Consider the following 7,145-nt stretch of genomic DNA (forward strand, 5'->3'; position numbering starts at 1 on the left):
CATGAAATAGAGAAGGAGGGAAACCTTCCAAACTCATTCTATAAAGTTAGTATCATCCTGATACCAAAACCAAGATGCATGAAGAAAATAAAACTTTAGACCAATATCCCCTATGAACATAGATGCAAAAATCTTTAACAAAGTTCTGGCAAATCACATACACAGACATATTAAAAAGACAGTGCATCATGATCAAGTGTGATTCATCCCAGGGATGCATGGTTGGTTCAACATCTGGAAATCAATAAATGTAATTCATCACATAACTAGACTTAAAGTTAAGAATCATGATTATATCAATAGCTGCAGAAAAAGCGTTTGATAAAATACAGCACCCCTTCATGCTCAAAACACTAGAAAAAACAGGGATAGCAGGAAAATACCTCAACATTGTAAAGGCTCTGTATGCTAAGCCCATGGCCAATATCATTCTGAACGGAGAAAAACTGAAAGCATTCCTCTAAAAACTGGAACAAGACAGGGATGCCCTCTTTCACTTGAAACCAGAACAATAAGACAGACCAAAGAAATAAAAGGGATATAAATAGGAAAAAAAGAACTCAAGCTATCACTATTTGCTGACGACATGATTCTATATTTAGAGGATCCAAAACACTCTACCAGAAAACTTATAGAATTAATAAATGAATTCAATAAAGTAGCAGTATATAAAATCAACCACAAATCTAATGCATTTCTATTCATAAGTGATGAATTCTCTGAAAGAGAAATTAGGAAAACTACTCGATTCACAATAGCCTCAAAAAAAAAAAAATACTTGAGAATCAATCTAACAAAAGAAGTGAAAGACCTCTACAATGAGAACTACAGAAAACTAAAGAAAATCTCAGAAGATGGAAAGATCTCCCATGTTCTTGGATAAGCAGAATTAATATTATCAAAATGGCCAACTACCAAAGGTGCTATACAGATTCAATGCAATTCCAATTAAAATCCCAATGATACTCCTCATAGAAATAGAGAAAGCAATCATGAAATTCATTTGGAAGCAATAGCCAAAGCAATCCTGAGCAGGAAGAGTGATGCAGGAGGTATCACAATACCAGACCTTAAACTATAGTACAGAGCAATAGTATAGACAGGCACACCAATGGTACAGAATAGAAGACACAGAGACAAACCCACATAAATATAGTTATCTCATACTAGACAAAGGTGCCAAAAACATACAATGGAGAAAAGATGGTCTCTTCAACAAATGGTGCTGGGAAAACTGGAAATCCATAGGCAGCAAAATGAATTAAACCTCTATCTCTCACCCTGAGCAAAACTCAACTCAAAATGGATTAAGGACATAGGAACTAGACCAGAGACCCTGCATCAAATAGAAGAAAAAGTAGGTCCGAATCTTCATCATGGTTGGTTTATGGCCAGACTTCCTTAACAAGACTCCCAGCATGCAAGAAATGAAAGCAAGAATCAGTAAATGAGATAGATTCAAACTGAAGAACTTTTTCTCAGCAAAGGAAACAATCAATAGTATGAAAAGAGAACTTACAGAGGGGGAGAAAATCTTTTCCACACACATTTCAGACAGAGCACTAATATCCAAAATTTATAAAGAACTTTAAAAACTTTACACCAAAAATACAAAGAACCCAATCAATAAATGGGCCAAGGAACTGGACAGACACTTTACAGAAGAAGATATATAGGCGATTAATAAATATATGAAAAAGTGTTCAACATCTCTAGTAATTAGAGAAATTAAAATCAAATCCCAATTAGATGGCTATTATTGAGAACACAAGCAATAATAGGTGTTGGTGTGGATGTGGGGAAAAAGGCACACTCATACGTTGCTGGTGGAGTTGCAAATTGGTGCAGCCACTCTGGAAAACAGTACGGAGATTCCTCAGAAAACTTGGAATGGATCCATCATTTGACCCAGCTATCCCACTCCTCAGTTTATACCCAAAGGACTTAAAATCAGCACACTACAGAGACGCAGCCACATCAATGTTTGTAGCAGCTCAACTCACAGTAGCTAGATTGTGGAACCAACCTAGATGTCTTTCAATAGATGAATGGATAAAGAAACTGGGGTATATATACACAATGGAATATTAATCAGACATAAAGAAGAGTCAAATTATGGCATTTGCAGGTAAATGGATGGAGTTGGAGAATATCATGCTAAGTGAAATTAGCCAATTCCAAAAAGCCAAAGGCCAAATGTTTTGTCTGATAAGTGGATGATGACACATAATGCGGGGGGTGAGGCGGTGCAGGGGGGATAAAAGGAGAATGGAGTAACTTTGGATTGTGTAGAGGAAAAGGTGGAGGGAGGGGATGGGAGAAGGAAAGATAGTAGAATGAGATAGACATCATTGCCCTATGTACATGTATGATTACATGAATGGTATAAATCTACATCGTGCACAACCATAGAAATGAAAAATTGTACCCCATTTGTGTACAATGAATCAAAATGCAGTTTGTAAAAATAGGAAAAAAAAAAAAAAAAAAAGGATTAGAGGTGCAGCTCAGTGGTAGAACACTTGCCTAGCCTGCATGAGGCCCTGGGTGGCATGCCAACGGTGTCAAAAAAGAGGAACTGAAATAAAGTTAATTCATCCACGTGAAAAACACAAACAGGGAAAAATGATATAAGATGAAAATTAAAGTCTGTGTCCAGTTTCTCCACACCCAAACCAGAAATGATTTATGCAAATACAGCACATATATACATAGGCTTTAGAATTATTTTTTCATATGATAATTCCATTTTTAATTTTTTATTTGTTCTATTTAGTTAGACATGACAGCAGAATGCATTTCAATTCATTACACAAATGGAGTACAACTTTTCATTTCCCTGGTTGTACAGGATGTAGAATCACACCTAGAATTATTTTTACACAGATTTTACATTGTATGCACACTGGTGTTAACTTTGCATTTTTATTTAAAATACATTTTGTGCAGGGCATGGTGGTACACATCTGTAATTGCAAGTTCAAAGCTAGCCTCAGCAACTTAGTCAGGATCTAAGCAATTTCGCAAGATCCTGTCTCAAAATAAAAAATAAAAAGGGCTGGGGATGTGGCTCAGTGGACAAATGCCTCTGGGTTCAATCCCTGGTACCCAAAAAATAAAATAAAATATGTTTATGGAAAATTTCTACTTTAGCACATATAATTCTACCTTGTACTTTTTTTTATTTTTTTATTTTAGTTGTAGATGGACACAATACCTTTATCTTATTTTTATGTGGTGCTGATATCAAACCCAGTGCCTCACACGTGTGAGGCAAGCACTGTACCACTGAGACACAATCCCAGGCCCATTACCTGTACTTTTTAAACAGTGAATAATATTCTGTTCAATATGTCTGTTCAGTAATTTATTTAGCCAGTCTTTTATTGATAACCACTTAGGTTTACCACAACATGCTAAGTGAACATGCTAATCCACAGAGCAAGTGTGTCCGCAGGATAGATTTCTTAGCAATGGAATTGTTAGGTCAAAGGATATGTGCATCTTGAATTTTGAGAGATATTGTCAGAACATCCGCTACAGTTTCACATTTCACACTCCCAGCAACACTGTAGTTAGTGCTTATTTGTCCATATCATTCATAACACCGGTTATCACGTTTACATTCTTCACAATTTAATAAGTGAAAAACTTTTTGTCACTAGTGGTTTGACTTGCATTTCTTCAATTATGAGTAAAGCTGCTTATGTTTTCAGATGCTTATTGGTAATTTTAGGTTTTTTGCTGTGAATTAAATATTCAAATCTTTTGTACCGTTCCTTTTCCTACTAGGTTTTCATTCTTCCCACAGGGACCAGAAATGTAGAATGCTGACTCAGCCGTCTTCGAGGACATTGTCCTTTCTTACGGTCATCAACAGGCTTGACCTCTTAGGGCACAGCTTTAGCTTCTGTATTTTTTTATTTGGCCACTCTTAAAGGTTCACCATTATGTAGTATGTTAGATGACATAAGAGCGACCTAGTCATTTTATTTTCTTATCTATTTCTATAATTATTTCTGACTTCTGTAAGCCATGATAGAATTTAAGCTAATTTATAATAAAATTATTTTGTCATTTTGCAAATTATTTGAATTTAAAACTTTCCCTCTCCCAAACCCAGCGAAAGGTGATCAAACAAGAATTTCCTTCTACCTTATACTTTGATTTAAAACACGCCATAAGCAGACCCCGCTTCTCTGAGCACTGATTTCCCTAAGTGTAAAATGAGAGGGTTGCCTGAGTCTGCATTTCCTTTCACACCGATGTTCAGGAGCTCAGAGTTAATATGGATCGAAAATGATTTAAGGCCCTTTAGCCTTAAAAGGAAGCCAGGCTCCAAGGAAGAATAACCCTTCACATGAACACCTGATGACAGATTCTTGTCACGGTCTTATGCAATGGCACCTATGGGGAGGACGCTTGCCCACCTGCTCCACCTGGGCCCCAAGATCATCCCCAGATCCTGGCAAGGCCACTTTGAACTCCACAGACTCATGCCTGTGTTTGCTGGATCCTAAGCAGGGACCTTCCTCCCATGCATGTTAAGTCATCCCAAATACCAACTGGGAATCCAATCTTTCCAGCAAGTCTATATAGTACGATCTTCAGCTGAATAACCATCTTCTCTAAATATATTACTGGTGACACAATTGCTATTTTGAGACTACTGTGTGTGTGTGTGTGTGTGTGTGTGAAGATGAAGCAAAACAGTAATTATTGGTATTATTTGGAATTGGGATTTTCCAGCATAAAGAAAAGAGATAGATACAAGTTTGATTTGGTTCTATAACAAGCCTAGAATCCTAAAAACTGCAGCAGATTAAAACTACCAACCATGTTTAAATCCACAAATTCATGTGTTTAAAAAGAAACTCACTGGTTACCTTTGGATTGTTCTAGGAAACCAATTCCTCATTTTGAAAATTGCTAAGTAAAAAGAAGGAATAAAGTTTCTCTGAGTGATCTATCTTTGAAATCAAAAGCAGGTAAGTTATCTTTATAGATCACAAATGAGGATGAATTGTTAGCATTCAAATATTTCATGTTCCAGTCAGGTGTGGTTTTGCACACCTGAAATCCCAGTGACTGTAACTGAGGCAGGGGATTTTAACTTAGTGAGTCTTTGTCTCAAAGAAAGGGGAGGGAGGTGGGGATGGAGCTCAGTGGTGAAGCACCTCTGGGTTCAACCCCCAGTGCAAAGCAACAACAACAAAATAAATAAATCTACCTTTCTTCACCCCTAAGTAAATAGTGTGTCCTGGTAATGAGTTCTGAGTGTTGCTCATATCACATGGAGAGAAACAACCCAGCATTTTGGAATAAGGCACCATCACTAATGAAGGAGTCTTATTTAAACACTTGAGCTTGAATTTAATTAAGCCTTGAGATTAAACTAGCCATTTACAAGAAGTTACAGGGGAAGAAGAACATATTAAATGACACCCCGGGACGCTCTCAGCTAAAGCTGGACTTTTTGAAACGGAACGGAACAAATGGCCAGTTTCTTCCACAAAGAACTTGCAGAGAAAAACAAGGAGGTCACGGGGGGTTTAGGGATTAAAATAAATCTAGGGGACACATTAACTGATTACAATGTATGGACCTAATCTGGATCCACATACGGAAAACGTGTGAAGAAATTTATAAGACAATCGAGGCAATGTGAACATGGAAGGAATAGTCAAGGGTTTTCAAGAATCATTGATGCGGCAACAAGTGGAGATGTGACAAGGGGTCTAAGACCTGCGTGTCCCGAAGACCTCGAAGACCTGGAAGACCTGCTCGGCAAGTCGCCCACCCAGTGCTGGTGGAGACAGGGCGGGGCTCCAAGCCGCTGCAGGGGAGGAGCCTGGGGGAGGCACCAAGAAGCAGCCCTGGGTGATGGGGGAGGCTGTGCCCTAGGCACCTGGGGCTATTGTGAGTCTAATTTGTTTGAGATTTGTAATAAAAAGTTTCTCTTTTTTTAATGGAATAATCAAGGGCTCTACTTTTCGATCTGACCCTGAGCCCCTTGTATGATCCTGTAGACCCAGTTCAGTAATCCCTATAATAATTGAAACTGTTAGTCACAATGTGGCAGACTGTGACATCCCTTCTCACGGCAAAGCTTCTTGGCCTAAGCAATACGCTGTGACCAAAGAGACCCTGAGAAGGACCGAGAGGTTCAATGCAGTCTCCGACCTGGCGTGTCCAGCGCTGTTAGGTTTCCTGGGAGTTGCTTGGTTAACCTTACTGAAGGCTGTGACACAGCAGCAGGTTTTTGTTTTTGTTTTTTTTTGTTTTGTTTTGTTCTGTTTTGGTACTGGGGATGCACCCAGGGGCACTTAACCACTGAGCCACATCCCCAGTCTTTTTATATTTTATCTAGAGACAGGGTCCCGCTGAGTTGCTGAGGCTGGCTTTGAACTCGACCTCCTCCTGCCTCGGCCTTCCCAACCACTGGGATTACAGGTGTGTACAGCAGTTTTAGAGAGCACAGGAGACGTTGTCCCTATTGCTAGAGTGTTTGTCTTAAGTCCCCCACTCTGCAGAGGGAAGCTTTCTTGGTGAGTGCTACTATGAAGCTGCACTGTCCTAATAAAGGGCCACGTGAACATTCCCCGGATCTGTGGCTGTTTTCCATAACGACAGTATCGATTGGTAAGAAAAAGTCACATAGAAGTGAAGCGTGGGGGCTGGTAAGCAGCTCCCCATGTTCCCCAATTCCTCAGTCAGCAGCTTCCACTGCACTGGGGGCGGTGGGAAGGGCTGACATGGTTACGATGCCCTCACTGAGTGGGCAGGCGGGGGAATATCTACAGAAGGCAACACTGGGGAGATTGGTGAAAAGCCCCGTCCTCCAGATAACACTGCTGTGTCAATGTTTGATTTCCTGAAAGGCATACAGTAGTTCTCTGTACTCGTCTTGCAATTTTTCCAAAAGCCTGAAATAACTGAAAAGTACAAAATTGTAAAAAGGGACGAGGACTCTGAGAGCCAGGCACTGCTGGCCCTAGAACCCAGCGCAGGGGTGGCCACGCATCTCCCTCCAGTCCCTGTGGCAGGTCAGCCGAGGACAGCGTGTGTCAGGCTCCCTGGGAGCGAGGCGGAGCTTGTGACTGGGGAGAAGACCCTCAGGCAGCTGAGGAAGAAGCGATTCCTTC

The sequence above is a fragment of the Sciurus carolinensis genome, chromosome 5 (genome assembly GCF_902686445.1).
Source record: "Sciurus carolinensis chromosome 5, mSciCar1.2, whole genome shotgun sequence".
NCBI classification, from domain to species: Eukaryota; Metazoa; Chordata; class Mammalia; order Rodentia; family Sciuridae; genus Sciurus; species Sciurus carolinensis.